Source organism: Hesperophylax consimilis, chromosome 5 (genome assembly GCF_061612785.1).
Source record: "Hesperophylax consimilis isolate HC1 chromosome 5, BYU_Hcon_1.0, whole genome shotgun sequence".
Classification (NCBI taxonomy): Eukaryota; Metazoa; Arthropoda; class Insecta; order Trichoptera; family Limnephilidae; genus Hesperophylax; species Hesperophylax consimilis.
The window spans coordinates 19,299,217-19,325,598 of NC_142840.1; the positions used below are offsets into that span (position 1 = coordinate 19,299,217).

Sequence of the window (26,382 nt, forward strand, 5' to 3'; positions counted from 1 at the left end):
AACGATTCTCTTAGCTTTGAATATAAACTGCCATGTTTGTGTCACTGCAGGCAGTTGATTATTTTTTATTGCAAAGTTAAAAATATTAATAATACAAGACTGATTATAATTTGTGTCCAAATATTTGTGTTTTTTGTCGCTAAACATAGTATTTAAACATTCAAAATTGGTCAACATTTTGGTGTTCAGACTAATAACGTTTTTTTCTTCATTAAACACTTCACAGGAGGCCACGAGGAAAATAATTTCTCTTGGGGTCTATGTCATCCTTGGGGATTCTGGGACGGATGAATGAGTCTATCCCTCCCGAGGTCTCAAGAGAGACCAGTTGGAGAAGTCAAGGGGTCTCCCCAAATCAGCCTCTACTATTCTGGAACGAAACGTGGCATTCTGAACACACCTCACCCTATAAACCTGGGCACCCCTTCTAAATCACCAAACGTAGCGATCCAATTGGGGTGATCGATGGCAGAGGCGTTGGTTATTCAATAACTGTTTCCCGGAGCGACGGTACCCAAACCTGCCTCCTGAATTGGTTGATCAGGATCAAAATATGAGCACCGAATTTGATAGTCAAAAAACACCTCCTCATTGATGTAGTTTCTGCTCAAGTTCCAATCCAAAAAATGCTTACGCGGTATCTCTACTATTTTTCCTCTGTCTTCTAATGAATATATTTTCATAAATTTGTTGATCTAGGTCTAAATTTATCACAGAAGACGCCCCACATACGTTATCTTCAATCGGCCCACCCACTCCTGAAATTAAATCCGTTTATTATTTCTCTTGCAATTCAGACAGAGCTACTGATGTGGACACTTGGAAATGGAAATAATATAAGCGCCCATTAAAAGAAAGACTACCGGCCTTAGATCTAACTTTTCTGAAGACAGCGCCCGTTAGCGGTTAACCGACATTCATTTCTGACACAATCAAAATACGTACTCGGGTGTCTATAATTCATTTTACATGTCAAGACTCTCAGCGAATTAATGCAAAGCAAACCATTTCTCCTCTTCTCTGTGTTTTTTTTTTATAGATTTGGTTTTATAAAAACCCAATTTCAAAGTGTTGTTTGAACTTCCGCGTTATTGCAGCGCTTCGATTTTAAGTCATGCTACGACCGTCTAAGAGAAATACCAAACTAGTGCAATTACATTATGGTTCGACCATCATTTAGCATCATCAATGTTGATTAACTCTAAAAAATAAAAGGTAATGGAAGCGTTTGTATGAATTTACGACTGTAGAACATAAATAGGGACCTATATTTATCATACGACTCTCTACTATTGGTATACAAAAAAACACTTACGGCTCCGTAGTAAGAGTTAAAGAATAAGACTGTGATTTGAAATGGAGAAATTGCGTATATGCAAACGTTAGAGGGAGGGCGCCAATATAGGGTTTTCCAATAAGAGGTGTTATTTTGAATAGCCCGCTTTTTCGGTAGGTGTTACTTTTGAAGCTGTAATTTTTTGACATTTCACAAGTAAAAACTACGCCATTAATAAAAATGGAACGATATACGCTTCAACAACACATTGAAATTATTAAAATTCACTGAGTGAATCAAATGCAAGTCATCTTGAGTGATTAGGCCCATTTCCAACTCGGTGGCTTCGTCAACAAGCAAAATTGTCGCATCTGGGGCTCGGAAAACCCAAGAGTTATTGTTGAAAAGCTTCTATATCCTCAACGTGTGACTGTTTGATGCGGTTTATGGTCCGGCGGAGTCATTGGACCTTACTTTTTCAAAAATGAGGCTGGAGCAATAGTTACGATGAATGAATCGCTATCGAGAGATGATTAATGATTTTTTATGGCCGAAATCGGATGATATTGATCTGTACGACGTTTACCTCCAACAAGACGGCGCTATCTGCCACACAAGCAACGAAACCATTGATCTTTTACGATTGAATATCAAAATAACACCTCTTATTGGAAAACCCAGTATATTAAAAAAAAAAATAACTAAGCGAAAATTATGAAAATATTTAATATAACACAACTCGCTTAAAATAGAACAAAAATCTCTTGATTAGGTTGCATTTAAAGATGCACTGTAAGTTTTTTCATACCTATAACATATTAAATAACAAAACCTAATGTGTTTTTAATAAATTGGAGCAAAACATTTCATATAAATATAGTTTTGGCTTTACAAATTTATCGATATTATCTTCATTACGTATATTTTTGAAGGAACTTAAAAATGTGTTCAAGAGTGTTATAAATCGGTAGAAATTCGGAATGCGAAGGCTTAAATACTCTTTTAATATGGTGTTTTAATTCTAACCAACGTGTTATGAGAGTTTTGATATTAACGTTGAATCATTATTGTGTTGTTGTCCTTACAACTTACAATGGAAAGGCTGTTCTCAATGTTGTCGAAAGAAGCTCCTTGTGTTATCACTTGAATAAATGTACATATCAACCTTTATAAATCACTTTCCTCCATTTTATCTAATTTCATCTGCCACCTTATTCAAAATAGAATGTCTCACTTGTGTACATACATACAAGTGAGACATTCGATACATACATTGAGGCGAATAAAATGTATTGGTATAAAATCTTATTCCGAGATTTAGGTTGTTTTTTACGGCTTCCTCTTTATAAAAACCCTGTGATCATTTATTTTAACACGTTTCGCCTTGTGTTGTGTCGTTTGCGTGGATTCGTTGTTCTTATCTTATCAGATGAACAGAAAACCTAACAGGCGACAGCGAAATGTCGTTAATCATTAATGATTCGTAATTATGTTTCAGCAATTTTTTTAATCGCTCAATCAAACTAATGGATGAGAATGTGTCTGTTTTCTCGTACTGACAGCAGTAAGACGAAGTCATATATATTTTTTAATTAATTGATATTTGAAAGGTTCTTCATTTATTAATCATGCAAGTCTAAGTTTTTCAATTATTCAGTCATTGTGTTTTACGGTGAACATTGAGTTATTTATTTTTTTTTGCTTTAGCGAAGATTATGTTCTTTAATGTGATTACCGTACAAGATTCCCAACTAATCCCAACCGTAAGAGAGCCAGTGAGGCTATGGCACACCAAATTGGGGTATGCTGTGAGACTGAAGGTAGTGGGGAGAATATGAGATAGGGAAGAGGAAGGTGAGGAAGCAACTGGCTATTCGGGTCTGGTCACCAAAAAGGGCTAAAAGTACAAGCAACGTTTTAATTCTGAACAGTGCTATGCTCCGGAACGCACCGCATATTAATGTGCCATATATTATTTTAAATAATTATAATTGCGAAATATTCAAATTAATGAAATAAAATTTACTGGCGCAAGCCGGGATTTGAACCCGCGACCTCTGGTTTGCTGGCGTGAGCCTTACCCCTCGATCACGGAGGCTGTCAAATCTGGTAAAATGTGTCCTTTTTAGAAGTGATCGGTAGCACTGTTTCGTTCAAATTAGGGTTGGAAATCTAATGTAATATTAATATTAAGACTGTCGAAACCTTTCTGAAGATGTCCATTGCTTTTGGAAAGCATTAAAAGTAAAATTAACGAAGTTTTCTAATTTTAATTGCAATGATTTAGAAATTATCTCATCTCAATAAAAAATATTTCTTTTGATTTATTATAGTTAGTGAAGCAGCAAATAATATGTTGATTTAAAGTGTTTCGCTAAATATATAAAGCATCACTCATCCTCATACAAAACCAAAATTTCAAGAGATGTCTGTATTTTGCGTTCTTCGTTTTAATGCCACCCTCTTTAGAATTTAGAGGATTGTAGTATGGGGGAGGTAAAGTGAGCAGATCACCCCTCAGCCCAGTATAAAGATGTAGACATACGGGCTCCTCTTATGTCATTTCTTATTTCAAACTGTATTTTACGTGTCGCTTTTGGGTTCACGTAGTTTCAACTCCGTCGAGCCAGAACTACATTCAGGTCGATTCCCATAAAATATTTGAAAACTATTGGCACTTTGTAAATTAATAAACCACGGTGGGTTTTGAGTTTAGATTTAGACGAGAATGGACTCCGATAGAATTCTGTAAATAAATTTATGATACTAGTATCAAATTAATCATTTGTGTAGTACAAAATCGCGTCATAATCACTGAAAAGTTGAAACCTTGATTAAGAGAAAAAATCGATTATATATCAAAATCACTTAATTGTATATTTGTAAAGTAATTTAAGTCTTGTAAGACGGACATCGAAGTCGTCGTACAAACATAAATCGACTGCATAATTTTGGTAATAAATTTGGGCATGTTGTAAACATGTTTAAAGATTCTGTATTAGTGATGAAAAGAAATCTTCATAATTACTTTTCCGAATTGTACGAGATTTTATCTTTTCCTGTTTCTTTATTTTTCTATATATATAAATTTCATAGATAATTTTTTTAATACTTTTATATTTGTTTATAATTTACACTATTTAATTAAATTAGTTAATATTATTTCTGAATTTTAAGAAGTGAGTTGTCTATATTATTTTTAATGTACTAAACGTAAACGTGATGTAACTCATTTTTTTTATAAATCAATATAATGTACTTGCTTTACCATTGTTAAAATTTACAACAAATACCTAGTTAACACAACTGTATTACATACATTTATATTTACTTCGTGTAAAATCCCACTAGGGCGTAAATAAGTAAATAACTTATCATTAATTTTTTCAAGCCATTTCCAAAGCATGTAAGTTGAAACTGAAAGATAAAAAGCATAAAAAGAAAAAATTTTCGCCACTAAGATTCAAAGTTCATTCATTCATTGTTTAATTTTCCGCTGCCGCGAAAAGTTTTCCATTATAAAAATACGTTTTCCGTTCCATCGAAAGGAATTATCCGTTCTATAGATACGAGTTTTCCGTTTTTTCCGTTATTGAAAGCTATTCTACCCCAAAGCGGGGAGATTCTGGGAAGTGTTTGTTCATGAATAAGTCCGCCTACCATCGCATTGGGGATATTGATTTCTCACACCTGACACACTAACATCAATCCTCAGCTCTTCTCTTCTCTTCTCTCTCCCACCTCTAATACTCGTACATCTCCTCCGTCTTCTTTGCGAAGCCGACTCAGCGTTTTCATTCATATCGAGGACACTGAGAACCTCTAAATATTGTTCGGCGCGACACAATAATTTAAAAATTAATTTACAACGTACATGGTATACCATATATCGTAGGTAATAGGCATTAAAATCGCTTGACAAACGGAGTCTAGAAACGTTCGATTTCAAGCAAAAACTGGTTTTTATTTATTTTCTAAATAATTTTATAAGAAAGCAAAAAAGTTAATCAAGTGAAACTGTCACAGATAATCTTAGCTATAATAGTGTATTTTTAAAAGTTGTTTCCTTTATGCGTTCAAACATTTCTATTGAAAAAATATTTTTTTTAGTAGTTTGCATTTATATTTTTATTGGTATTCTACTCGAGCGAAGCGATAGGAAAACCTTCAATTTATCTAAAGCATATTTTTTGGTATTCATAATTTACACCAATTCGTTATAAAGATTAATAAAATTAGTGATTTGGCACTAAGTTTCGCCTTATTTCAAGAGTTTAATGTCGTGGTGAGTATCATACTAAGTTTTTTTCATACTTAACTAGCTAAACCATTAATATAACATTATTATTAAACTTGATTTAATTTTAAGTATGGAGAACACCCCTTATCTAAAATCTTTGTAATAACATTTTTGAAGCTACTTTGACATACCGCCGGCCATAGTGGCCAAGTGGAGATAAATTTGATTGTAACAATAAACTCACTACTATTTGCGCTATTATAATATTTTGCTAGATTATATCTGTTGGCAAGTCACCTTTTCTGCATATGTTATCCTGTTTAAATTAAGTGCTTTCTATTATTGTAGCATTCTATGCCTTAAGAAAATTTCAGCTGTATAACATTCAATGTCGTTTTGTATACATATTGTTGTGTTCTTAAATGTAATACTAATATTCGCCTATGTACCACTGTGTACTTATAATCTCATGTATCACATTATTGTAAAAGCCTTTTATGGCGTTTGATAAATAAATAAATAAATATACATAGGTTATTCGAGTAACGTGCACTTGGGGGTAAAGTATCAGTAAATAAAAGTGCCGTCAATAATAATTGTGATCAGTGACAAAAGATAACCTTTAGAATACGAAATTGGTGGTAAATAAACCTAGCAATTTTTCTGAAGATATAAATTATAACGATTAAAGCTAAATATTTGTAGCGTATAGAATTCCACGGAAATTTCAGATGTGCTTTGCCTCCCGCCTTTTAAAGTTGGGGCAAGTATTTGCAGTTTCGCGTATTACTAATAATATTGCGTGAACCTATAAATATCTTTGATTTGTTGGGAAAATCCAGGTATTGTTTCATTGTCAACATAAACAATTCCTAAGTACAATATTTATTACTGACTTAGTTTTGAACAGAACAATAAATTTAGAATCACTGGACTTCATCCAAATGTAATAATTTTATCATTCCAGAAATAATGTTATAAACACTGTACTGGACACCTACGCCAGTGACATTGACTGTAAATGCCGGTTTCCTCTGGGGGTACCTTGGGTAAGGATTTGAATAGAAACACAACTTGCGAAAGTCGTCGGACAACTGACTGGTTGAGCCAGTTGTTGGCGTATTTATTGGGTTCAAATACAATAATTTCTACACGTGTCAATGTGGACAAATATTCCTTAATCTAAACATATGCTAAGGTCCCACGGTTTGTCGTGCGACTAATTCACCCTTGAACTGGCGATATGACACGTGGTTCGAATACAATAATTTCTACACGTGTAAATGTGGAGCAATTATTCTTAAGTCCCACGGTTTGTAGTGCGACTAAACAACAAAGGATTCTTCATCAGACAAATATTCATTTTATTGATTATTTAATAATTATTTAGGTATATCCATCTGCTGTCCGGTACACCCCCAACGTGAAAAAGTATTTTTCACCAAATAATTTCCTCGGACAGCAAGGTATCTTCTTAAGGGGTTATTCTTTGAAGTTTCTGTCGTTGAGAGGTGCTGCTATGTTGTCGTAAATATCGATTAAAAATCCATATCCTTTTCACGGTATCAGGCGATCGTTAAAGTAATCGTCCTAAATATTTCAGAAGAATGAATGAACGAATCGCCTGTTAAATAACGGGCGGCCTTCGGTTATGTGACCCACATGTCAAGTGTTTACATGTGAGGTATTTGTTTATAATAAACAAATCTTTCGTTTTTAGTTCAAGTTCGTGAATCAGTGTTATTGTTATTACTGTCTGTTTATCTGAACCTTATCTGGTTCCTTACTTATTATTTATTCCCATCTTTATTTCAATTGCGCCTTGTTTAGTTTTGTTCCTCGGCTCAGAGGATGAAGTTAGCAGCTTGTACAGCAACAACCTTTTTCTTGAATGATTTCCACTCTCGTGCCATTTGGATAAGTTCAACAATATTTTTAGAGACGAAGTAGTAGGAAATACAAATGATTCTCTCAGTATCTGCAATGGCATCTGGATATTTACTTCTTCCATATTGCGCGCCAATAAACTTCGATTTCGTCATATTGAATCTGCACGGTTCTTCCAGGTGATTCTCCCCCGGCAGAAATAACCTTTTATGGTATTCTGTTTTCATTTCCACCTGGAGAAATATTTCTTTCATGTTCGCAGCAACTACAATTCTTTGTACAATTCTTTGTCCCGTATCTAGGAACCAATTTGACTCTCTCCACTTGGGCGTCGTTATGGGCGCAACATAAACATTATCTTCATTGTTTTCTCGTGTAACAAAGCTGTCACCATTATCTTGTTCGATTAATATGTTTAGTGGATACACTTCTTGTGCCGCTAGTGTTCCGATTTCACATGGATTAATTTGGTGATAAGTATCACTCGGCAGATTTATAAATTTCACATTTTTCACAGATTTCACAATTTTCACAAATCTTGAATCGTCCTTGTGAATGGTGTTTCCGGGGCTCCATACGCCTCCGGATGATAATGTGGCATCAGTAATTTCACGTTCCATCAGCGCCATATTATGTGGATGATTGTCGACCCCTTCCGTTGTGAGTCGTTTCTTTTCGCTGACATTCCTAAGCGACAGTGTTCTTTCCAAATTTTCTTCATTTTTATGAAGCGGCCGCACAAAGGTTAACGGTAGCTGTGGCGTTTCAAGCACAGCTGTAGAATCCTCTGGCGGATCCTGAGGCGGGAACGGTGTCTCCGGTATATCCTCAGGCAGTAATGTGAGGGTGGTCTTCTCACCACCAGTTGCACTCTGTGCATTTTCATATTCTTCATTTTTATGAAGCATCTGCTCAGAAGTCGACGATAACTGTGGAATGTCCATCACAGCCGTGAATCCATCTGGCGTAATCTGCTGAGGTGAGAACGAAGTCTGCAGGTTATCCTCAGCCAATATTGTGAGGGTGGACATCCGGCCACCCTGGAAATCTGCAATCAGTGCATCCAAATGCCGTGCAGTCTCCTCATCTTGTGGACGCTGTGGGCGCCCATCTTCTTCTAGTTGACGTTGTAAGCGCCAATACTCTTCTAATTGGCGTTGTAAGCGCCAACTCTCTTCTAATTGACGTTGTAAGCGCCAGTTCTCCTCCCGCAATGCTCTTACTGTATCCCAAGTAGAGCGTGAGTTGCCGCTGTCTTCGGGTGCCGGCACTAATCCTCTCCTGGAAGCAGGTGCTTCGGCGCCTTTCCAGGAGCGCAGTGACGGTGTCATGTTTCTTGATTTCTGAGGAAGATCCGGCTCGAAGGACCATAAATGTACTGGACACCTACGCCAGTGACATTGACTGTAAATGCCGGTTTCCTCTGGGGGTACCTTGGGTAAGGATTTGAATAGAAACACAACTTGCGAAAGTCGTCGGACAACTGACTGGTTGAGCCAGTTGTTGGCGTATTTATTGGGTTCAAATACAATAATTTCTACACGTGTCAATGTGGACAAATATTCCTTAATCTAAACATATGCTAAGGTCCCACGGTTTGTCGTGCGACTAATTCACCCTTGAACTGGCGATATGACACGTGGTTCGAATACAATAATTTCCGAATACAATAATTTCTACACGTGTAAATGTGGAGCAATTATTCTTAAGTCCCACGGTTTGTAGTGCGACTAAACAACAAAGGATTCTTCATCAGACAAATATTCATTTTCTTGATTATTTAATAATTATTTAGGTATATCCATCTGCTGTCCGGTACACCCCCAACGTGAAAAAGTATTTTTCACCAAATAATTTCCTCGGACAGCAAGGTATCTTCTTTATGAAGGGGGCAAGCTTATCGGCGTCGACCTTGTAGTTGGCGGTGATGTACTTCTTGATGGCCTGCAGGGACGAGCCGCCGCGCTCCTTCAGCTCCTTGTTATTTAGGTATATCCATCTGCTGTCCGGTACAAACACATTATTCATCCAGATTATATTTTCTGCCATTACTACTCAGTTGGACTTTGGAATCGATTGTCGTCTAATCAGATCCGAATAATTGATTATATGTATGCAAAGGTTGATTGAAAAGTATGTCGATTACTTTAAGCATTCTGGATAAGATCCAAGGAAATCGTCTGTCTAAATCCAATTCACGAATTCATTGTTGATCTTTAAACGATATTAGGTTTTTTACTGAATCACAATGAAAGTAATCGCGGAGGTGGAGGTTTAGTAATAATTGTATTAAATCATTATTTACTTGTCTATTTTCAGTGTCACGCGAGACATAAACAAAACCCCGTATTGCAGACTAAGCAAAACGTCTAGCCCTCGTAGGTACTTCTGCGCTCCGGGAAACTCGTGTTAGTCGTGGCGTGCTTCTAAAGCAATTTTTCATAATAAACACCTGTGCTAAAATTTCTTGAATAGTTAATCAAAAGGCTATTATTACCTAATACACTTATTTTAATAATACACGATAAAATTTTGTCAAAATTTGTTAAATGAACAGTTTAAAATATCTAAATATAAATCCAGTTCTTTGCATATTACCAACCAAAACATCATTGAACATCCTAGTTATTGCGAAGGACTGTCTGTCGCTGTTGTGGGTTTTTGATATGCTGAAAAGTTCTCAAATTATGGAGAATCTTTGATATCTGGAGCTCTTAATTTCCCTTCCTTTTTTATCAATCGTCTGCGGCATATTATGTGCTGTCCCCAGTTCCTTTTTTTCCTTCTTTAATAACGAAGGAGAAACATTTTTATTTGCTCTTTAGAGATTAGCGTTAAGGGGAACGACTGCGCAGCCCTTTTTATACAAAACTTAAATTTGGATTTAAGACATAAATACTTGATAATATTTTTTCAGTCAAAAGATATAGCAAATATCTAGTACGGATATATACTACTTTATTTATTAGTGTGTTTTCAATTATAAAGTAGATATTAAAGAATTCAATTCAATAATTTTAGAGGCAGCTTTGGCAGTTATTTGTGATTAATTAAAATTATTTAAAAAAATGCATTATTAACTATAATCATATGTTATAAATAATACAAAATAAAAATAATTTTAAAATGCATTCTGTTGGGTATTAAATTTAAAATATTAATGACCGATTTACACTAGAACACAAATTTGTCGTATGTTAATTAAAATTTCTACCCAAATAACGATTTTATTTATTTTTTTATTACATTAGCCTAGTAGATAAAGCAAGATTATATTTTTATTAGTTACAATTAAATCTCTAAAATTACGTAAAATTGGATTCTTTTATGGCCTCTACAAAGTATAAAGTCACGCTTATCCTTACTAGATATTTTCTGTATCTTTGGATAAAAGTTTTTACTGGTTTACTGGTGGTTTCAATTTGACCTTCCTTGCCTTTGGTGTGTTTGAATCGAGTCAATTAGGAGTACCTACATACAACACCTGCTTTCGCAATGATCGTATGTCCAGCACAGTGAAACTGTCGTAGAACTATAGTAGCTACGATATTCTGACTCTTCCATGAACACTATAATTTGTAGGCTTGCCACTTGATCACGAATATTATTCGTATGCAACCTTGGTTGTGTCCTTTATATATTATGTATTCGGTACTATGTTGACGTGTTGGGAGGCATACAAAACTACCTCATTAAACTATTATATTAAACCAGATACCAATTCTAACTTCAAACCAATCATAGTTTTATTTATAATATTCGTAAAAAATCTTTCTAACCAATAATGATTTTTAGTTATTCTCACCCTTATGGATAGTGCAGATTCTGTAATATTCCAGCATTCAGTAGATAAGCGAGTTTCGTAAAAATTATTTTATAAGCAATAATTATTAGCCTGAAGCACTCATCCACATTGAAAAATCTCCTGATAAAATTCAGGTGAAAAAATGTAACAAGCAGTAATTGTTGAATGAAACACTAGTATATATTGAATTATTTCGCGGATAAGAGATAAGCCGCCTTAGCTCAGTGGTCAGAGCTGTCGACCGGAAATCGAAAGGACACGGGTTCAAGTCCCGTTGGCGTCATGTATCTTTTATCAGGAGATTTTTCAATGTGGATGAGTGTTTCAGGCTAATAATTATTGCTTATAAAATAATTGTTACCCTTTGTGCTATGTATAAAAAATCTTGTCTTAAACATTAGTTTACCATAAAGTAATAATTAATATTTGACAAGTTCTAGTATTTTCACCAAAAAATGTAGACAATTTGTCTCGACGCCATTTAGTGAGAGAGTTAGCACTTACAATGCCTTTCTCATATAAAATAAAGTTGGTTGTTTCAGGTGAAAATATGTAAAAAGCAGTAATTGTTGAATGAAACACTAGCATATCGTCGGTGCATACATAATATGAACAATGTAACGTTTTTGACGAAAATGAACTAAATATACAGTTTTTTTTAGTTTTTTTTTCTCCACCTTCTACAATATGAACCATGTCCTAATAACCAATATTTATGGAGATAGAAAACGAATCATGTGCAGGCAGTCAAAATTTTGCATCTCAATAAGAACCATGTGAACTTATTTTACATGGTTCATATTAAATGTGCGCTTTTTTCCGCATCTATGGTCACATTGTTCATATTCTACATCTATGATTACACTGACAGTTGTCAAGTTGTTCCCGCATATTTTCTACCTTGTACACGCTCTAGCTGTTTTTGAAGTGAATAAATAAATAAATCCGACATAATATTATTGTTTGACGGTTCGTGGCCATTTGGTTTATAAAGTAGCGGTAAGTTATTATGTTTTATTTTATAAATTTCACGTATTTTCCTAAAAACAGTAACAAAATGTCATCCGAGGATTTATGAAAAATGGCTGCCCTTTGAAGCGTCAATAATTTGAGTCCAGTGTTGTGATAAACTTCGAATTTTGACACAATGTGGAAAAATATTAAAGTTATTTTGTTTTTATGTTTCAGGGAAAGTTTAATACTAAAATTTAACTCAAAAATAAGAGAAATACATGATTATTCTAAGCATTACATGTCATTATCATCTGACTGGCATCTGTAAGTATTTGTCTGTCTTTTAACTATATTTTACTATATTGTTGTCATATTTGTGCGTACTATGTAATGTATATTTCAATCTGTGTATCTTCTTTTACAGATAAATATATCTTTGACTATAATAAGAGAAACGTGTAGAGAAATCACTGTTGTTTGCTGACAAGTTCAAAAATTTTTATGTGAGTTCATATTTTTATTACTGTACTAGTACTGTAGCAGGAAAGATGTTGAATTATGTATTTAATTTTGATTTTGTTCCAGAATGTACCGAAACCGCACGAGGGAGATTGTACGTTTAAGTACGATACGTAGTTCTGTATCAGAGGTTATGGATGTTGGAGATCTTGAACCAGTCAATCAAATGGATGTTGAAGATCTTGAACCAGTCAATCAAATGTATGACAACATGATGTTATGTCCTGTGACTGGAGAATTTATTCCAAACCTGTCGAATAACATTGGCTCCACACGGAACGATGTTATCTCTGGAGACAAAAGTCTGTGTGAATTAACTGGAGAGTGGATCCCAGAAAATGATAATACAAATGTTTCTTTACAATTAGATTCTGATTCACTTGTTCAGAAGATTAAAAAAAATAAGAGATGTAGAGTCTTGGGCAAAGAGTATGTCGGATATAAAAAGCATTGCGGGAAATATGAGCAAAGCCAATTGAAGTCAGCAAAGTCTATGGGAATAAGATGTGAACACGAACAACCCAAATTTGCACTTAAAAATTCTTTTTATTGTCATAAAATAACGGAAGAGGATCGCCTGCACACATTCAACAGTTTTTGGAAATTGAAAACTTGGTCGGAGAAGAGAGCTTATTTCCTGGGCTTTGTAGCAGTACATGCTATAAGACAGCGTCGTCGTGAAAGCGCAGATTGCACGAAAAAGACACAAGGACGTGATGTATATCTGTTTACCAAGGACGGGGATAAATATAAGGTGTGTCACAAAATGTTTATGAATACGTTGAGCATTACAAAAAGCACTTTCAGGAGGTGGAGCTATCATAATCAAGTTGTCAATGACGAGGATAACGTATCCCCTAACACTGTAAGTAAAAAAGTTGCCAAGCATACTAAAGCAGTGGATAGTATTAAAAAATGGCTTAATCTTCTGCCAGTTGTTCCGAGTCACTACTGCAGATCACAAACAAATAGACGATATGTGGAATCGTTCTTTTTATCGAAGCAACACATGCTTTCAGTCTTCAGTATTTGGTGCACTGAAAATAATGTGCCAAAAGTCAACAGAAACTTATTCAGTGACGTTTTAAAAGCTGAAAAGGTTTCCATTCACCACCCACGCAAAGATCAATGTGATATTTGTGTGGGTTTTAAATGCGGTACTATTGGAGGAGAAGTTTATGAGCAGCATATTATACGCAAGGATCAAGCGAAAATTGCTAAGAATGCAGCAAAAGAATCTGCCAGTGAGACTACATTAGTTGTCACTATGGACTTGCAGAGTGTACTGTTATGTCCCAAATTACTAGCGTCTGCTGTATACTACAAGCAGAAACTTCAACTCCACAACTTCACATTATACGTCCTAAACAATGCAGATGTCACTCTCTACACGTGGCATGAAGCAGATGGAGGTGTGACCGCGAATGAATTCACAAGTTGTATAATCAACTACCTGGAGAGCTTACCCCTACAGTATAAGAATGTCATCCTTATTTCCGATGGTTGCAATTACCAAAATCGGAACAGAATACTGGCAAGTGCATTGAGTGATTACTCTAAAAGGTCGTCAGTCACAATAGATCAAATTTTTCTGGAGAAGGGCCATACTATGATGGAAGCCGACAATGTCCATTCGGTGCTGGAGCATTACTTCAAGCCACCAATATATTCTCCAAGTGATTATTTATCTCGCATGCAAATGGCTCGACCCAAACAGCCATACAATATAAAAAATGTCCACTTCGACTTTTTTTTAAATTACGAATCATTGAATACAAACCTAACATCTTTGAGACCGGGAAAGAAAGTAGGGGATCCCGTTGTCACAGATTTGAGGGCTCTTAAATACTTATCGTCGGGGGATATCCTCTATAAATTAGACCAGTCGAAGGATTGGCTGGAATTGCTCCAACGCCGCAAGACTGGCTATGTTCCCCCATTGCCTCTATACACCAAACCCCTTGCTTTATCAGATTCTAAATTCAGGCATTTGCAAGAGTTAAAACTGGTAATAGATAAGGATCATCACCCATTTTATGATTCTCTAACTTATGTGTAGAATTGTGGGAGAAAAAACAAATAATTTGAGTGTGAATTATGTTTCCTCTTTTTTAGTAATTATATTCCAATAAAAACATCATTAAAAAATATAATATTGTGTTTATTTTACTATTATGTATTTCATTGAAGTATGATTTTATGCTATTAATATTATCGAGTTATTAAATTTATTCTTAAAGAATAAACTTACTAAAACTAGTGTGAAAAATGAGAGCAATGGTCCACTCACTGAACTTGTCAGGAGGTTACTAGTTTTAATTAGCAGAGGTCTAAGAATGTGAATGGTAGAAGAAGGCGAGGACGCCCAAGAAAGACATGGCACGACCAAGTGAATCAGATACTTGAGTCGGACCATGTCAAGAGTCAGAATAATAGAAGAGCATGTATGAGACGTTGTATTAATGTGAACGAGACAAGGAATGTGTGCCAAGACCGAGTTGTTTGGCGGTCCGTCCTCTCTGCCTACCCCTGCGGAGAAACGGCGTGATGGTTAGTTAGTTAGTTATCTTTAAGATATTTTAGAGATGGATTTTCTTCTGTGTAAATATGGGTGTTGTGATGACAAAGATGTGTGTCGTTAAAACTTGGGAATCTTAAAATAAAAAGTTTCATTCACATAATTTATACTTTTCCAAAATATTATACAAAAATTGATATAAATAATAAAACAAAATGTCATATCCTTTGCACACCACTACATTCACATAATATATTTTGTGATAATAGTCTCCCATTTTAAATCTCTACTTTAAACACAAGACTTGAATGAAATATTTTGACAGCTGCTATTGAAAATGAACAATGTGACGAAAACCATGCACAGAATATGAACCATGTGAGCAAAATCGCATTAAAATGTGATTTTCTGATACAAAATAATTAATATTTGCAAATAACATTTTATTTTACTGAATAAAATGTATATTTCCTACTTTGTTCATAAATAGAACTCTCGTTTTCCGTTTCGTTATTTTTTTAAACAGTTTTTATCGATTATCTCAGAATGTACTAAAGCTTACATTGTTCATATTATGTATGCACCGACGATATATTGAATTATTTCGCGGATAAAAGATAAGCTGCCATAGCTCAGTGGTCAGAGCTGTCGACCGGAAATCGAAAGGACACGGGTTCAAGTCCCGTTGGCGTCATGTATCTTTTATCAGGAGATTTTTCAATGTGGATGAGTGTTTCAGGCTAATAATTATTGCTTATAAAATAATTGTTACCCTTTGTGCTATGCATAAAAAATCTTGTCTTAAACATTAGTTTACCAAAAAATAATAAGTTTCGTAATTGTTATGCCTCAGCAAAATTTAATATTTCCTTAAATAATTAGTAAAATAATTTTTCGAAATTTCTGGAGATGTTCATGATTTTTTTATGATTTTTCTTTTACTATTATGCAAACGATACAGTTATCTGTTCTTGTTTGTGGTTGAAAATACTAGATCCTGGTACGACTTTAATGTCAAATAAAGTAGTACCAGAGAGAGGTCTTACGTGACGTCATCGTTCTTTTATCTTCCGTCTTTTTCGTTTTAGTACAAGACGTGAGAAGGAAGGGTCCGATCGTCGATGACCGACGACTAGGGGCGTGCTTTCCATATAGCCACATAAGTACTACATACCCTATCGTATTCGCATAGCATTCAAAATATAAATTAATGAAAAAAAAAATCTACACTTTCAAAGTAACGCGCGAAGTTCGGCTGCGAATTGCAGCCTTATCCTACTAAAACGCGGCATAAGCATTAACTACGGATACTCAAGTGCCGCCAATGTCAGAATTGATCGATACAGGAGATCTCCTGATACAGGAGAAATATCTTGGGCTGTGCATTGATAAACAGCTAACTTTTAAACAGCATATTCAAGATATTAAAGATAAAATCACCCCCTATTTAGCCGGATATCATATCTGTTACCAAATAAAATTAAAAAAAGGTCTATATTATAGCCTCGTACATTCACAATTAAAATACTTGATTGAAATCTGGGGAAATGCATGTGAAACATATATAAATGAACTACAGGTAACACAAAACAAAGTAATTAAAAAGTTATTTCATTTCAAACCTAGAATATCAACAAAAAAATTATACATGGAAACAAAACTATTAAAATTAAGAAAATTATATGAATATAATACATGTCTCCTTATTTACAAAATAAATAATAAACTCATACATAAAAATACAAAACTCATTAAAATGTCCCAAGTACACACACACTTTACACGGCAACACAATAAAATACATACACCATACATACTAATTATGGCAAGCAATCCATTGGTTACGAGGGGAGCAACATATATAATTGCTTCCCAGACGAAATTAAAAATGAAAAAACTGTAGGTACATTTAAAAAAAAATTGTTCAGTTTTATGCTCAATCAACAAAACAATGAAAGTGAATAATATCGTTGTGTAATATATTTATGTGTAATGCATTTGTTATTTCTAGTTAAATATGTGAAAAATGTAATTTTCTTTTATCTAGAATAAAAAAAGGAAAGATTATTCAACGTTTACATACTAAGCAGAATACGTATGCTGAGAGCAGGGTGTGCATTCTATGTTAATGTTTAAGCAGTGCTTTTGTGCAAAATTAGTACCTACACTAACGAAATAATTATCATTGGCTTGCTTTCATGCAAATTAATAAATTCAAAAAACGAAAAGGCGATTTTGATATTGGACGTGGCTTAAATAATCCCAACTAATTCCGGCTAAAACCAGTAGCTGTGTTATATGTTAATTAATTCGTTGTTTTCATACTGCCTACTCTGACTACGATCTCTCTCTGGTACTACTATACTATACATATTATTCAATTTGGCAGTACAAATTACAATGATAGATGATCGCGTGATGGCAACGAGATATTAAATAATGTCGCGGGATCGATGAAAGATTTAAGGCGATGCACTACGTCGTGTAATATTTTAAATTGAGCCGCTTTCAATAACAACCCTGAACAAAGCAGTTTTCATAGGCCTTTACATTATTTTTTTCTGGGCTTATAAAAAGACTTATCTAAAAAATACTCGATTGTTTCAAAGGCCAAGATGTATTCTACTCACAGTATTTAATTAAAGCATCTGAGTCGACCAAATTTTCAAATTTTCAAACCAAAAACACATGATTTTGCATTACTATGTATGGCATCGCCTTAAGCTAAATTCATATTCCAATCCAATGCTCCTACTTTTTTTCTCATTTTGCTAACACGCCATTTAAAGATTAGCTTTTTTCATCCCTAAACGTAAAGCACCTAAGAACGTGTTTCGCTTTTCAGTTTCTGTGAAATACCGCTGTTACTTTTCTAGATAATAACAAAGATTTAATTTATGTTTCTATCCACGTCGTACATAACAAAAAAACAGTTCATGCTATTTTTCAATCTGTCGTATGGAAAAAAATAAATAGCGAATGTTACTGACAGCATGCAAAGTTATCAGTTATCAAAATATCCAGATTGGTATAAATTCTGTAATCAAAATACTTTTCATGATAATACTTGAGAAAAGAAACCTCCTTTCCATACGTATTTTATGAAAATTTATGGTATAAAATGTAAGTAATATTCGTTATTATATATATATATATATATATATATATATATATATATATATATATATATATATATATATATATATATATATATATATGTATATTTATATTTCGTTATCGCATTATATATATTTTATTGCCAATTGTTTGAACATTTCACATTTTTTTTGTAAAATCTTGTCATAAGTGATAATTGGTTAAATGCTAATTAGTTATTAACAGGTATAAAGGTAAAATAGTTTATCAGTAATGGGGTATGTTCACAAACTATGAATACCGTTAAAAACGTGCGGAAGATTTACAGTTTATTTCTCTGATTATGATTACCGCACTAAAAATTTGTGTTTTCAAGATTTTCATTCATAATTATTGATTTCAAAAGCGATCTAAATCTGCGCATTTCGAAATAGTTCCAACTGGCTACAACGTCATTATGACATAGAAAACGCCAATGTCTAGTAAGACGGCTGTCACGAATTCACGAATAACCACGAACATATCGTTCTTGCGGCAAATCGAAAGTGGGACAAAATAAATATAAAAACACATTCGCTATATTAATTTTTTTCGACAAAAAAACAGTGCAAATATCCTATTGGTTAAGTAATCTATGTCGTATGATAAATATGCTTGATTTGAATTTCTGAACTTTCAGTTCTTTAGGACATTTGATTGATTGTTGCAAAGCTCCATTGACGCCATTTTCTGCATAAACGGCGATGTAGTAATCATACCGAATTATTTTAAAGGGTGTGTGTATTTGTAGAAACATATATTAAAAATTCAATCAAGTCACAATATAACTCATAACGATCGTTAATTCTAAACCTCAATTTAATAATTTAAAAAGTGCCGAGCTTTTAAATGTTTGATGCTCATTGATCTGAATTACTATTGCTTCTGGCTCGAGACAGTTGAACCTACGTGGAACCAAAAGAGATACGTAATACAGTTACAATATACTGAATTCAGTACAGAAGTAAGAACTGAGTGCATCTTTATACACGATATGGCTTACATTCCCGCTTAACACCATCCAAATGTTTTGATTTAGACAAGAAAAAAACATGGCCAAAAAGTGCCTTTTATTTTATTTTGTGGATTTTCATGCAGTAATATTTAAATGTTTTCCGATCATTTTATAAATAACTTAATTTGCAATATTATACAATAAAACCATAACCGAAAATGGGTTCGAAAGTAGCAAATTTTGAACTTTAAAGCAGTTTTCATAAGCCTTATAAATAATTTTTTTCTGGGCCTATAAAAAGACTTATGTAAAAAATACTCGATTATTTCAAAGGCCAAGATTTATTATACTCGCGGTATTTATTTAAAACATCTGAAACATTTCTAAACATTTCAAATTTTCAAACCAAAAACACATGATTTTGCATTACTACGTAGTGCATCGCCTTAATAGATAAAGATGAATCCCCAATCCTCTTGACTAAAGGTTAGACGACAGATATAGCTCTTTATCAAACTGCATCCGTAAATACACTGCGTATTCTAGAATTCATTGCCTTTAGTAGTTTTACAAAGCTTCATTGAAAAACTCTTCTAGATTCCACTCCCCAAAAACCTGATTTTCTGTTGTTTCACAGGTTTTCTTAGTAGGTCAAGCCTTGAATTGTTGAAAATTTTACACTACATTGAAGAATTAATTTAGCAGATTCCAAGCACCGCGTACAATGTATTGATTTCCCAAAATCTCAAGGAAAGGCTGCAGTGCATCGTCTATTACGCTAAAATAAGTTGAATAGACCCATAGACATATGAATATTAGAGACCCAAAGAAGATGTAAAGAAATTATTAAAAAATAATGAAATAAAAGATTATTTTTTGTTTAAAACCACGAATTTTTATTAATTTTAAGACCGACCGGTTTCGCTACACTCGAGCATCGTCAGGGTACAAAATTAAACTAGTCAATAATACAAAAATGTGTCATTATATATACATACAGAGGGAGATAGAAAGTAAAACCAAAATGAAACAACAATATATTAAAAGAAAACAATTAGTGTATATAAATATTATAATAATAGAGAATAGGCATTAATAATTGTAAGGTGATTAAGGGATACTGGGAATTTTACAGTTTACAGTATATTCCCAGTATTGGGCTTTTTGACAAATCTAATTGATTATTCAGAATTAAACTTTTGGTTTTAATGGCTTTCTTAATTTCTAACAATTGTCCAGCGTTTTATATCGGGAAGACAACGCGCAAACATTAGGATTAAAGAACATCTTAGATGCCTAAATAGCAATGGCTTTTCAGAGTTTGCCAATCATCTTATTGAAAAAGATTGATTATTCAGAATTAAACTTTTGGTTTTAATGGCTTTCTTAATTTCTAGTGCTTCTAGGTTATTCAATTTGTTACTATGGTCTTTTCTATGGAGAATCTTAGCACCGGTGCTTTTATTGAAGGTATGTCTTCCCGATATAAAACGCTGGACAATTGTTAGAAATTAAGAAAGCCATTAAAACCAAAAGTTTAATTCTGAATAATCAATTAGATTTGTCAAAAAGCCCAATACTGGGAATATTCCCTGTAAACTGTAAAATTCCCAGTATCCCTTAATCACCTTACAATTATTAATGCCTATTCTCTATTATTATAATATTTATATACACTAATTGTTTTCTTTTAATATATTTTTGTTTCATTTTGGTTTTACTTTCTATCTCCCTCTGTATGTATATATAATGACACATTTTGTATTATTGACTAGTTTAATTTTGTACCCTGACGATGCTCGGGTGTAGCGAAACCGGTCGGTCTTAAAATTAATAAAAATTCGTGGTTTTAAACAAAAAATATTCTTTTATTTCATTAAAATGTTAAACCACAAAGTGATTGCTTTCTACGAAAATATTAAAAAATAATTTCGCTGCTAAATTGGCTCTCGATGATTACATTCTATTTATATACATAAAAATGTAAATGTTCGTTTGTTCAAAATCTTAAATTTCCGAAAGTTCTTCTCCGATTGCTTTGAAATTTTGACACAATGTTGCATTCGAATACGCGTATGTTTTTATATACCTGTTTTTATAGACGTCACCTTTGACAGATAATAATATGTTTTTTTAAACGGTGCCTGTTGGACATAAAAGCAACACGCGCTATTGTTTCTCTATATGCACAGACAGACTGAGTCACAGCAACGCGTGGCGGGGTACAGCTAGTAGATACATAATAATAATTTGGCTAGTTTCCACTGCGCCATTTTAGTGAAATATCACCTCAAGGGTATTTCACAAATCTAGTAAAAAGTTCGGTTTTGAATAAATTGTTATTCACAGATTATGCGCACTGTCATGGTGAAAAAAATAGATTTGTGGCATAAACTGTCAAAAATTAAATAACGAATAACAATTCTGAAAACACTTTAAAATATGAACAGAAAGATAAAAAGACTTAATAAAAATAAATATTTATGATCTCTAAAGGTTATAAAGTCTGCACGTTCAACATACTTGTAGTATTCTCTAATAATTTACAAGTTTAGTATTCTGCACAAACGTAACAGTGAATGAATAATTTAAAATCTCTGCAATTAATTTTGACTTTTATTCGAAATATTCTTGCCTGAAAATGAATTTCCTGGGTCAAGGTCAGCAGATAATAGAAAGATACACCATATTTCCCGGCAAATTCCGCAGCACGCAAATGTTGCAAATTGTAAGACTTGATTTATTTCGATGGAAAAGTCGGGTAATTTCACTCTGCAGGTCTGGTACGAAAGGGTAAAACATATTTTCAGCAGATTAATGGCCTCCTCCGACCCTCGCTTGCTTTGTGAAAGAACTGGAGGTCTTTTTATTATTAGGTAGCTTTACTCAGGTTTTCTAAAGACTTATAAAACTAATTAATTCAGTTCATAAAGCCTTACGATATTCTTCTAACTTTTTAACTAAAGTTTAACCAATCTTATGCTTAAAAGTCTTACGACAATGCAATAGGAAGCATGAACATTATTTAATTTACTTTTAGTTTACGCTTTACATTCAGAGTGGTAGATACTCTTACGGCCGTTGTTCCCAACTTTTAAATCGATCAATCTGAGGCTCCGATTAGCCAAGCCATTTATTCAGTAACGTTCGATTCGCCTGTTTCTAAACATCTTTGTCGTTGATAATCTTAAGTTTCCCCGCCCACTTTCATAGACAATAAAATGACATCAAAGTAAAAACTTTCAATGTTAAATTAATATTTATGAGATAATATTTTACTTATTATTAATACAGATAATATGTTTTAAGTACCGTAATACATAAACCGAGATTTAATATTTTTAACAAACGCATGTAAATATATTAAAAATAAAGCCTTAACTTGACCTTTACTAGTTCTGCAAAAGCGCCCAAATACATTGATACAAATTGGACGATTGATGTTTCTCCTCCATGAAACCGCAACTTGGACAAAATAAAAACCAAAAGTAGCAAGAACTTTAGACAGAACGGGTAAATGAATATTGTGGAGTTTACAATATCCTCCGGCATTTTTCAAAATCGAAAATGGTTAAAGAAATCATTGTCATTCGATGTTTGGCTGTCGCCGCCTGTGTAACTCGATATAATCGTTCATTCTGCAATATCTATTAAAAATAATATCATTAATATCTTCATCTTCACTGTCCATAGTGTCCATATTAATTTGATACAAAAATTATAGTAAAATTGGCAATACGCAATATGAAAAAGAATGTGTGAACCAAATGACGTTCGACACTTCGCTGTCAATTTTCGCTCTGTTGAAACTTTTTATAACTAAATCTTTTACTGAGCCAGAGGTTAATCCAGCTGTTTGGTTCCTCATGTGTAATTGCGCATTTGAGGAATGTTGAGCCAAAATTTCGGTTCAACAGTTGATCAGTAGGATTGGGAACAACGGCCGTTGGTATCGCTTTGGTGAGAGGCAACCATTGAGAATCGAACGTTGCTTCAAATAGTAACCCATTTAAAAATTTATGAACTCGTTAAATCATTAACAATCACATTTTATTTACCTGATTTAAAATATAACGTGTTCGTCTATTTCAGATCTCATTCTTATCGTGCCGTTCCGTGAGAAAGCAATTCAAACAAGTTTTCTTAAGGGTAAATCATCAAAAACGATTGGCGAACAAGTGGCCATAATAAAAACAAAACAATCATGCACCTTTGAATCTCTGACCAGCTTCCAATTAGTCCCAGCGGTCCCCTAACAGTGTGATCAAACAATTTATGGAAATTCAACAGCAAGAGGAATTGTTTTAAAATGCTGGGATTATCCTATCGAATACAATATTATGTCATTTATTCCAATGACATCATGGTGACATCTGTGTTTTCTGAGTCGCAACGCTTTTCCCATTCGGAAGAAAATTGAATAGATGTTTCCAGTCAGAAAATTGAATCACGTACATTATTACGTTTCATTTCCTGAGCGGAATACAACTCAGCGGAGGTCTCCGGTACAGTAGAGGCCGTAACCTATTTTAACTTAAAAAAATAATAGGCAATCTACTCTCACATTTCACTGTTAACATTTTTTTTGTGAATACAGCACTAGAGTTCTAAGTTCTTCCAACCTTCTGGAGCCAGTGGGACTATCGCATCCAAATTTGGAAGTGATAAAGATGAGGAGAATCGGGAGGGGAATGAGATGGGGAGGGAGTGTTTAATTGACCTTCCACTCTGTGATAGGGTGCACATATACTTTTTCATCGACTGAGCGTATCATAGTCCTGTTTAACTCGACCATTTGTCATTTAATCTGTATGTAAATGTGTTTGTTAAGTTCCGGTTCCGGTTCAAGATGGTGGCCGTTCAGCAAAAAAAAAAATTTTAAAAACGTGAAATGGTCTTGTTTATTCATTAAGTATGCAGATAAAAGTATTTATGTACTTACAAATCTTACGATTTTAGAGGAAATTTCGGTTTTGATTTAACGCTGGAAAGGTTACCTAATTTTGGTTTTGATTTAATGCTGGAAATGTTAATTTTGGTTTTGATTTAACGCTGGAAAGGTTAATTTTGGTTTTGATTTAACCCTTCCAGCGTTTTGAGGGTCATATATTGTCGGGCGTCCATATTTTATGAAAGAATTTTTTATCTTTTTTTTTAATTATAAATAAAAAATAATTCTTTCCAGTTTGCCACAAATATTTTTACTGGAATCCATCAATAATCCTAAAAATATCCAAAATGAAACGTAAAATTAAAAATAATATGTATATAGCGCATTTGAAATACACAGAAAACATTGCGAACTGAACAAATGTGATGAAGGGTTAAAATAAGAGAAAATTCTACTTACTGTTAACAGAACCATTAATTTATTTGGATTCTAATAAATAATCCAACATAAATTAGTAAATAAATGACAAAATAATAGTAACATATTATTTATATTTGCTCTAAGCAAAGTGTTTTTTTTTAAACTGTCTTTTTTATGTTCCATCACAAATAGAAAGGGTATAGCAAAAATGTATTAACTCTAAGCTGAATATTCTAATTCAAAACATAAACTATATCCTTCTGATTAAACAACTCAATTTGATTACGCTGGCAGATAGGCGGATTATTTCTGACCTTATTTTATTAAATAAAATTATAAATTATTTTATTGACAGCCCTGAAATTATCAGCAAAATAAAATTATATGTACGAGTACCTACCAGAAATACGAGACAAAGCGATATGTTACAATTTAACCAAAATACCAGGTTCATACACCGACTGATAAATCGACTGTATAATTTTGGTTAAAGATTTGGTAATGTTGTAGACTAAATATTTAAATATTCCGTATTAGTGATGAAACGAAATATGCGTAATTACTTTCCGACTTGTACTAGTTGACCACTTTGTAGTGAATTTTATATACTATTATATTTGTTTTATAATTTACACATTTTAAAGAAGTGAGTTGTCTTTATTATTTAAAATATGCTTAACTTAAACGTTTTGTAACTTTACTTATCTCTAAATAGTATAAAACAGTCACTATCCGTGTCTGTTTGTGCGCTTAGTTCTTCTAAACTACGCAACGTATTTTGATAGGGTTTGTACTATCATTTAGAGAATTTCTTCCGAAAGGTTTATATATATAATACATTCATATGATATTTATAGAAAGGAGAGAAAAGTCGAGCAACGCCATGTATTTGCTTTACCATCGTTACAATGTACAATAAATACCTAGTTAACACAACTGTATTACTTACATTTATATTTACTTCATGTAAAAGCCCACTGGGGCGTAAATAAATATGTGTATTACTAACTACAGCGAAAACGTAATAATTTTTCTACGTTGGTTGACATTTTGAAGAATGTCTTAAATAGAGTTCAGAGAGATAAAGACTTAGTCTGAAGTCAGCATTCACAAGAGGAGCAATAGATTATGGTAAAGCAAACATCAAAGGTATAAAGACTCCCCACAGGTACGGGATTCCCGCCTAATCTCCGCAAACACTTCACTTCTTTACGAATCAAATGTTGACCCAAAACGCTTTTTTCACTAGCCCACTGAGGCGACAAAGAAAGAAATTCTGTTTCCAACAGTTCCCTTTGAAGGGGTATTTTGGTTGACAGAGTGTATGGAATGGTTGTACCAATCTCTTCGGGTACAGTTTGGAGATAATGATAGATAAAGCTCTCCCTGTTCAAACATTGACAGTCAGCCAACATAACAAGTTACAAATACTGGGATGTGTTTATCGCCCGAAGACCAACTATAAAATACACTAAAAATTTATACCGACTCGCAATATCGACGTGCTCTTAATAAAATGTTAATTAATCTGCCTGCAAAATTGAGTCTTTGATTCTGTCATTAAAATATCAAATATTATAATGGGGTAACAATTATTTATTTCAATAATCCATATTTAGAGATTATAGCGATTTGTTTCTGGGGTATTATGCCGTTTTGCGCTACCTCCTTCTTTAGCCAACTTTCGGACAGCATTGCCGTGGCCATCATCAGGGCAGATGTGCAAACTGATTACGAAAATTATTATGAAAACAAAAAAACCCAATTGGGAGTTTTACAAAG

General features: G+C 33.6%; 1 protein-coding gene and 1 long non-coding RNA gene across 2 annotated transcripts in view; both read left to right on the top strand.

Annotated features, from left to right (window-relative positions):
• The window catches only part of LOC149423609 (protein kinase C-binding protein NELL2-like), a 118,417-nt gene that overhangs the window by 16,808 nt on the left and 75,227 nt on the right, over positions 1–26,382 (top strand). The gene's annotated exons all lie outside the window — the stretch shown is intronic.
• Positions 11,809–13,036, top strand: LOC149423610 (uncharacterized). The gene is made up of 3 exons (XR_016302221.1): positions 11,809–12,486; positions 12,587–12,665; positions 12,748–13,036. It is a non-coding gene; the product is annotated as an uncharacterized LOC149423610 (long non-coding RNA).